Genomic DNA, 10,000 nt, shown 5'->3' with positions numbered 1-10,000 from the left:
CCCATGTAATGCTTTGTAGGTTAGCAGTAAAACCTTGAAATCAGCCCTTGCCTTAACAGGAAGCCAGTGTAGGGAGGCTAACACTGGAGTAATATGATCAAATTTTTTGGTTCTAGTCAGGATTCTAGCAGCCGTATTTAGCACTAACTGAAGTTTATTTAGTGCTTTATCCGGGTAGCCGGAAAGTAGAGCATTGCAGTAGTCCAGCCTAGAAGTAACAAAAGCATGGATTAATTTTTCTGCGTCATTTTTGGACAGAAAATTTCTGATTTTTGCAATGTTACGTAGATGGAAAAAAGCTGTCCTTGAAACAGTCTTGATATGTTCTTCAAAAGAGAGATCAGGGTCCAGAGTAACGCCGAGGTCCTTCACAGTTTTATTTGAGAAGACTGTACAACCATCCAGATTAATTGTCAGAAGACAACTAAATGCAGCACTCACCTTTGATGATCTTCATCAGATGACAACCCTAGGACATTATGTTATACAATACATGCATGTTTTGTTCAATCAAGTTCATATTTATATCAAAAACCAGCTTTTTACATTAGCATGTGACGTTCAGAACTAGCATTGGATCTGATCTGACCTTTTGAACTGTTTGTTTGTTTATGTCTGACTGTTATTTTTATGTATTGAAAAAGTGCATTTTGGTTTGATTTCCGGGGAATTCGCTAACATTTTACTAAATTACTCACGATAAATGTTCACAAAAAGCATAACAATTATTTTAAGAATTATAGATACAGACCTCCTCTATGCACTCGATATGTCCGATTTTAAAATAGCTTTTTGGTGAAAGCACATTTTGCAATATTCTAAGTACATAGCCCAGGCATCACGGGCTCGCTATTTAGACACCCGGCAAGTTTAGCACTCACCATAATCATATTTACTATTATAAAAGTTTGATTACCTTTTGTTGTCTTCGTCAGAATGCACTCCCAGGTCTGCTACTTCAATAACAAATGTTGGTTTGGTCCAAAATAATCCATCGTTATATCCGAATAGCGGCGTTTTGTTCGTGCATTCCAGACACTATCCGAAATGGTAAAGAGGTGTCGCGCGCATGGCGCAATTCGTGACAATAAAATTCTAAATATTCCATTACCGTACTTCGAAGCATGTTAACCGCTGTTTAAAATCAATTTTTACGCCATTTTTCTCGTAGAAAAGCGATAATATTCCGACAGGGAATCTCCTTTTCGGCAAACAGAGGAAAAAATCACAATGGCGGGGGCGGTCGGGTCTCGCGCATAAGCCCAGAGTCCCTTGATCGGCCACTTGAGGAAGGCGATAATGTGTTTCAGCCTGGGGCTGGAATGACGACATTCTGTTTTTTCCCGGGCTCTGAGCGCCTATGGAAGACGTGGGAAGTGTCACGTTAGAGCAGAGATCCTTAGTAAAAGATAGAGATGGAAAAGAAGTTCAAGAAATGGTCAGACAGGCCACTTCCTGTAAAGGAATCTCTCAGGTTTTGACCTGCCATTTGAGTTCTGTTATACTCACAGACACCATTCAAACAGTTTTAGAAACTTTAGGGTGTTTTCTATCCATATGTAATAAGTATATGCATATTCTAGTTACTGGGTAGGAGTGGTAACCAGATTAAATCGGGTATGTTTTTTATCCAGCCGTGTCAATACTGCCCCCAAGCCCTAACAGGTTAATTGAGTCATACTCACTCCAACCCTTTACCCGCGCTTCATTGAATTTCTTCACTTTTCCATGAGGAGCACCGGCGAAGCGGGGCTACGGCTCTTTCGAATGGTCAGCCATTTGACCCCCGGTTGATCCGCATGTCGGGGTGGACTCGTTTCTGGCTTACCGACTGGCCATCAGTTGCACGAATCACCTAGGTGCTACGCACTACTTACCTGGAAACGAGCCCCAAGGGCTGACGCTGACTATCTAGGGTCCTCCAGCTGGGAAGGGCATCCAGTTCCTGCTGTTTCACTTCGTCCGTCACGGAGAGAGACCTGAGGGCGACAAAAGAGTGGGATTATTCGACCGTGCGTCGGGTTGGTAGTGCCCTCTGCATTGTATGGAACTGTAACACTATGTGTGAGTTTCGCCGGTGTGAGTGATACATCTTACCACTCCGCCCCTGTGCACTTTACCATGTGCGCATATGCATGTAGTGTACATCCCTTTCGGCCTGCATTTTTATCCGCTCTATTCACCATGGGGTAGTTATTACCCCTGGGTCCTCAGAACCTAGGACCCATCCGTAGACGGTATGTTTTTGCAAGGGGTTAGTCACATGCCATCCCACTTCATGCTCTGAGAAGCGTGGAAGGGGGCTCCCACCTTAATGTGTAGAGTCCCGTACTCAGGCGAACCTGAGACCTGGTACTAACCGCTAAGCACCGGCCGTCTCCCTTTAATGCTCACTCTTGACGAGCCTCGTTAAGGTTTACGTTCGAATCAACCTTCGCAGTTTAGAGTTACCTAAGTATGTGGGAGACGCGCGTTTAAACGTTTCACCACAGAAGCTCTGTGATCAGACTGCTGTTGCCGAAGCTCCATCAGCCGTCTCCCAGAACTTAGTTCCCCCCCTCCCAGCCGGAGCTGGGGACGCGTTCGAGCCACCATTCTCTGGTTGGCTGCTCTTGTTTGCATCGTTATCGACACCTGACAACAGGTGACCTACAAGGAGGGGTTGGAGGCACCCTACTAGAGTGCGACCTCCCTTACCTCCCTGCACTAACATGCCAGAGACCGTTCGACCTGCCCCTACCAGGTGTCATACGAGAAGGGACAGGAGGGGTCCTACTATAGGGCCCCCTCCCTACCTCCTCGCACTAACCTGTCAGAGATAGATCTACTCACCCCCACCAGGTGTCATACAAGGAGGGGTTGCTGAGGCCCTACTAGAGGGCCCCTCCCTTACCTCCTCATACTATCCTGCTAGAGATTTTTCAATATTCCCTTAACTTCTCTAGGGTACGTGGGACGGTAGCGTCCCACCTGATCAACATCCAGTGAAATTGCAGAGTGCCAAATTCAAAAACAGATTACAAATTCATAAAACATAAGTGTTAAACATCGGCTTAAAGATTAACTTCTTGTTAATCCAGCCGCTGTATCAGATTTCAAAAAGCTTTATGGCAAAAGCAAACCATGCGATTATTTGAGGACAGCGCCCAGCAGACAAATCATTACAAACAGTTACCAGCCAAGTAGTGGTAGTCACAAAAGTCAGAAATAGCGATAAAATGAATCCCTTACCTTTGATCTTCATATGGTTGCACTCACAAGACTCCCATTTACTCAATAAATGTTCATTTTGTTCGATAAAGTCCCTCTTTATATCCAAAACCTCCGTTTTGTTCAGTAATCTACAGGCTCAAAGGCAGTCACAAAAAGAAGATGAAAAATCCAAAAAGTGTTAGTAAAGTTCATAGAAACATGTCAAACAATGTTTATAATCAATCCTCAGGTTGTTTTCAGTCATATTAATCAATAACATTTCAACCGGACAAAAGCTTCGTCAATATAAAAGGAAAACAAGAAAGGCGTGCTTTCGGTGGTGCGCATGAAAAAACCTCTGGGACACTGCAGTGTCCACTCATTGACTGGTCTTACTCCCTAATTTTTCAGAATACAAGCCTGAAACAATTTCCAAAGACTGAAATCTAGTGGAAACCATAGGAAGTGCAATTTGAGTCCTAAGTCATTGGAATCTGTATAGGCAGTCTATGGAAAACTACAAACAAAAAAATCCGACTTCCAGGATGGAGTTTTCGCAGGTTTTTGCCTGCCATATCAGTTCTGTTATACTCACAGACATTATTTTAACAGTTTTGGAAACATTGAAGTGTTTTCCATCCAAATCCACCATTATATGCATATCCTAGCTTCTGGGCATGAGTAGCAGGCAGTTTACTTTTGGCACGCTTTTCATCCAAAATTCCGAATGCTGCCCCCATCCCAAAAAAGGTTAGGGGGCAGTATTTTCACGGCTGGATAAAAAACGTACCCGATTTAATCTGGTTACTAATCCTACCCAGTAACTAGAATATGCATATACGTATTATATATGGATAGAAAACATCCTAAAGTTTCTAAAACTGTTTGAATGGTGTCTGTGAGTATAACAGAACTCAAATTGCAGGTCAAAACCTGAGAGATTCCTTTACAGGAAGTGGCCTGTCTGGAACTTCTTTGCCATCTCTATCTTTTACTTAGGATCTCTGCTCTAACGTGACACTTCCTACGTCGTCCATAGGCGCTCAGAGCCCGGGAAAAACCTGAATGTCGTCATCCCAGCCCCAGGCTGAAACACATTATCGCCTTTCTCAAGTGGCCGATCAAGGGACTCTGGGCTTAGGCGCGTGACCTGAACGCCCCCGTCTTTGTGATTTTTTTCCTCTGTTTGCCTAAAAGGAGATTCCCGGTCGGAATATTATCGCTTTTCTACGAGAAAAATGGCATAAAAATTGATTTTAAACAGCGGTTGACATGCTTCGAAGTACGGTAATGGAATATTTAAAAAAAAATTGTCACGAATTGCGCCATGCGCGCGACCCTTCTTTACCATTTCGGATAGTGTCTGGAACGCACGAACAAAACGCCGCTATTTGGATATAACGATGGATTATTTTGGACCAAACCAATATTTGTTATTGAAGTAGCAGTCCTGGGAGTGCATTCTGACGAAGACAACAAAGGTAATGAAACTTTTGTAATAGTAAATCGGAGTTTGATCAGGGCTAAACTTGGTCGGTGTCTAAATGGCTAGCCGTGATGGCTGGGCTATCTATTGAGAATATTGCAAAATGCGCTTTCACCGAAAAGCTATTTTAAAATCGGACATATCGAGTGCATAGAGGAGTTCTGTATCTATAATTCTTAAAATAATTATGTATTTTGTGAACGTTTATCGTGAGTAATTTAGTAAATTCACCGGATGTTTGCGGGGGGTATGCTAGTTCTGAACGTCACATGCTAATGTAAAAAGCTGGTTTTTGATATAAATATGAACTTGATTGAACAAAACATGCATGCATTGTATAACATAATGTCCTAGGGTTGTCATCTGATGAAGATCATCAAAGGTTAGTGCTGCATTTAGCTGTGGTTTTGTTTTTTTGACATTATATGCTAGCTTGAAAAATGGGTGTCTGATTATTTCTGGCTTGGTACTCTGCTGACATAATCTAATGTTTTGCTTTCGCTGTAAAGCCTTTTTGAAATCGGACAGTGTGGTTAGATAAAGGAGAGTCTTATCTTTAAAATGCTGTGAAATAGTCATATGTTTGAAAAATTGAAGTTTTTGTATTTTTGAGGAATTTGTCATTCGCGCCATGCCTATCATTGGATATTGGAGCAGGTGTTCCACTAGCGGAACGTCTAGATGTAAGAGGTTAAGGACGGCATTGTCAGACACTTTAAAATCCATCATAGCCTGGTGAAAGTACAATATAAATGTGGCTCGTGTGGGCGTTCTGGCCCCAGTAGTCATGCAATCTCCTGCCACCTTTCTAAGTGCAACGGCGCGGCAGAGACCAGGGTTGCGGCTGTGACAGCCTTCGCTTGCGAACACTGCAAAAAAAGCTTCGGTTCTGGGGTCGGCCTCTCCCAACATAAGTGACACGTCCATGTAGCCTTTTATTGCCAGCAGAAGTCAGAGGAAGTGAGAACGATGAAAGAAAAGCGGAACAGGAAGGAAAATACCAACAAGGGCTGGACAGAATGGGGGAAAAACAGGAGATGAACCGCCGATATAAGCTATTTGAGGGCCACAAAGCGATCCATAGTATGGTCGCAAGGGGCCTGCTGGGAAGGACCCGAGAGCAGGTTAGGTATAAATGAGGATGCCTGAGAAAGGCAGCGACCCTAAGCGATGGTCCTGTGGAAGGCCCTGCAGCGAACAATGATCCCAGGTGGCAGTCCAACCCAGGTGAACCGCCACCCCCAATACACGGGGTGCACGACAAACTCAGAGCTGCGGCCGAGGCCTACAGGAGGATGGTAGGGGATCTCAAAATCGGGACCATCACATTATCTTTGAGGGGTGTGGATCAGAAGGGGGCATTGATTGAGTCCTCGGCACTGGAAATACAGAAGCTGTTGGGCAAAGTTGCGGGACACCACAGAAAGAGCGGTATGGCAAAAAGTAAGCCTATGAGCGGAAACAAGAAATGGAAAGTAAAGAGGGCGGCCTTCTGTCTACAACAGATGTTGTTTGACAAAGACCAGTCCAAACTAGCGACCCTAATCTTAGACGAGGAGGTGAAAGGTTCGTGCTCCATTCCCATGCCAGAACTCACTCTGGCCTTTGCCGACCGATGGCAGGTCAAGAAGCCTTTCAACACGCTGGGTCAATTCCGTGCAGAAGGAGGGGCCAACAATGGTGAATTCCAGCATCTGATCTCAGCAATGGAGGTATACGAAAACCTCAAAGAAATGAAAAAAGGGACAGCAGCGGGACCAGATGGAGTGACTAGAGAAAGACTGTAAAGTTGGGACCCAAAAGGAATCAAGTTGGCTAGCTTATTCTCGATGTGGTTGGTCCTACTGTCGACCTTCAAAGAGTGCCGCACTACCCTAATACCAAAAACGTCTGATCCAGGAGTGCAGCGGCAGATCAGAGGATGGCGGCCCATTACCATCAGCTCTGTAGTGGCAAGGCTCTTCTCAAGGATTATTACAGCCAGGCTAGCATGTGCCTGCCTGATAAATCCAAGACAGAGGGGTTTCATATCCGCCCCAGGGTGTTCAGAAAATTTGATGATCCTCCAGGGGCTCATCAAGCAGAGTAAAAAACAACAAACACCACTAGCAGTGGTATTTGTGGACTTTGCGAAGGCTTTCGACTCGGTATCACATGAGCACCTCCAGCGTGTTCTAGAGCAAAGGGGCCTCGACCAGCACATCATGGCGTTAATTGGGAGCACCTATGAGAAAAGCACAATGAGGATCATCATAGACGGAATGAAATCCTCGATGATTGACATGTCGGTCGGTGTTAAGCAAGGTGACCCAATGTCACCGCTGCTGTTCAATCTGGCCCTGGATCCCTTGATCCAGGATAACTCGCAGCACAGTTGAAGAATCGGACTTTGAGGGAACATGGCTGAGAGCCGGTGGGAATGACACAGGGAGGCCCTCCCTCGAAGACAACTTAACTGGCTTAGTGATGCCGCGGTGCCCAATCCCATGTGATTGGAGGCAGGAGGAAATGCGGAAATGGATCAGCCTGGCAACCCAAGGTATAGGGACGCAGGCCTTTGGCAATGACAAAACCAGCAATACTTGGCTGGCTAATCCCTCCTCAGTGGGATTAAAGCAAGGCCAGTACATCGATGGGCTTAAGTTGAGGGCAAACGTTTATCCCACCTGGGAAATGTTAGCAAGAGGAAGGCCGGAGATGGATTCCTCGTGCAGGCGCTGTCCAGCCCCATACGAATCCTGCTCACACATCCTCGGTCAATGCCCGACGATCCAAAGAGCCCGCATAAATAGGCACAACAGGGTGTGTGACCTATTAGTAACAGAAGCCGAAAGCAACGGATGGAACGTTATCAAAGAGATGCGTATATTTTCACAGGATGGTAAACTGAGGAAACCAGACTTGATATTCGTGAAAAAAAACATAGCTTTGGTGGTCAATGTTACTGTGCGATACGAAGTCGCCTTCGACACCCTCAAGGTGGCTAGTGCGCAATCTTTTGAGATCTATCTCCCCACTGCTCCGGCTATCCTAAAAAAGCTACCTGGAGTCAACAAGGTAACCTTTTTGGTTTCCCAGTAGGGGCCAGGGGAAAGTGGCCCACTCGTAACAACCAAGTGCTGCGGGCCATGGAAGTATTGGATTGCCGAAGGACGGCCTTCGCAAAGCTGGTAAGCCAGAGAGTGCTGCGCTACTCTATAGACTTGCTGAGAGAATTTTTCCACGTGGCCCGGCTCGAGGAAGAGACCTCAAGTGATGATGGTGGCTAAATCACCCGGGGCCACATCAGGCCAAGTGGGTTTGATATTCCTCGATACTCCTGACAACGAAAACCCCAACAATGGTTGGGAGATCACTTTGACGGTCAGCAGAGCAAAGTGGAACTCTGACGGTGGTGCAGGCCGAAGGTAGTAAACAAGTGATGGCTACGGCTCTCGATCCCCTACATGTCCAGGTTGCCTGGGTTGCGCCCGACCGGCTCCATTCTCCCTTACCCGCTAGGCACGGCCACCTGTGGGCAGGTGCGTTGGTCACATCCGAAGGGGACTGGGGGCTGCCAGTGAACCGGGTCATCCCACCTCAGTCTCCAATACCAATGACTAGGTCATTCCAATACATTTAAATGTTTCCCCTTAACCTCTTGGGGCTAGGTGGGACGCTAGCGTGCCACCCGTGGTGCACTCCATCAACAGCAGGTGCATTTCAAGAGCGGCAAATTTGAATCCAAATAAATGTCAAAATTCAAATTTTTCAAAAATACAACTATTTTACACCATTTGAAAGATAAACATCTCCTTAATCTAACCACGTTTTACGATTTCAAAAAGGTTTTACGGCGAAAGCATAAATTTAGAGTATGTTAGGACAGTACATTTACAAGAGTTGTGTGTAATGTTTTGTCAAGTCAAAGACAGGGTCACCAAAACCATAAAACCAGCTAAAATGATGCACTAACCTTTTACAATCTCCATCAGATGACACTCCTAGGACATTATGTTAGACAATGCATGCATTTTTAGTTCTATCAAGTTCATATTTATATCCAAAAACAGCGTTTTACTATGGCATTGATGTTGAGGAAATCGTTTCCCTCCAATAACAGGCAGTCAAGTCAGCGTCACAAATTAAATAATTAAAATTAGAAAACATTGGTAAAATATTATATTGTCATTTAAAGAATTATAGATTTACATCTCTTGAACGCAATCAACTTGCCAGATTTAAAAATAACCTTACTGGGAAATCACACTTTGCAATAATCTGAGCACTGCGCCCAGAAAAATACGCGTTGCGATACAGACTAGACGTCATGTTGGGGAGATCTAAAATCGAAAATACTATGTAAATAATCCATTACCTTTGATTCTCTTCATCAGATGTCACTTCCAGGTATCACAGGTCCATAACGAATGTAGTTTTGTTCAAAAAAGCTCATCATTTATGTCCAAAAATCTCCGTCTCGTTAGCACATGATGTAAGCCAGCCGGACTTCTCGTCATGAACGAGGGGAAAAAATATATTTCCGTTCGTTCAAACATGTCAAACGTTGTATAGCATAAATCATTAGGGCCTTTTTTAACCAGAACATGAATAATATTCAAGGTGGACGAATGCATACTCTTTTATAACGTATTGGAACGAGGGTACCCAACATGAACTCGCGCGCCAGGTGTCTAATGGGACATCATCGTTCCATGGCTCTTGTTCGGTCAGATCTCCCTCCAGAAGACTCAAAACACTTTGTAAAGGCTGGTGACATCTAGTGGAAGCAATAGGAAGTGCCAAAATATTCCTAAGCCCCTGTGTTTTTCAATGGGATAGGTTTAAAGTCAATACAACACATCAGGTATCCACTTCCTGTCAGAAAATGTCTCAGGGTTTTGCCTGCCAAATGAGTTCTGTTATACTCACAGACACCATTCAAACAGTTTTAGAAACTTTAGAGTGTTTTCTATCCATATATAATAAGTATATGCATATTCTAGTTACTGGGTAGGATTAGTAACCAGATTAAATCGGGTACATTTTTTTTATCCAGACGTGCAAATGCTGCCCCCTAGACCCAACAGGTTAAGTATTTCACCACTTAGCCCGCAGCTCAGTTCATGTACTGGGATTATGATGATTATGGTGTCGATGGTCGGGGTCGTGGCTGGGGGAGGGTTTGTAGCAGGAGATGGTTCAGACCGAGCTGGCTGTGGTGGCAACACAACCTCCTTTCCTTCGTTATCCAATGGCCTGGAAGAGGTCCTTAATTCACTCACCCACTGAGGTGACACAATGCCTGGGTCCCCAACTGCATCCCGCCATCCAGGGGAGCCC

Source organism: Salmo salar, chromosome 19, assembly GCF_965601325.2.
Source record: "Salmo salar chromosome 19, fSalSal1, whole genome shotgun sequence".
In the NCBI taxonomy this organism is placed as follows: Eukaryota; Metazoa; Chordata; class Actinopteri; order Salmoniformes; family Salmonidae; genus Salmo; species Salmo salar.
Note: the sequence above shows the minus strand (reverse complement) of the source record.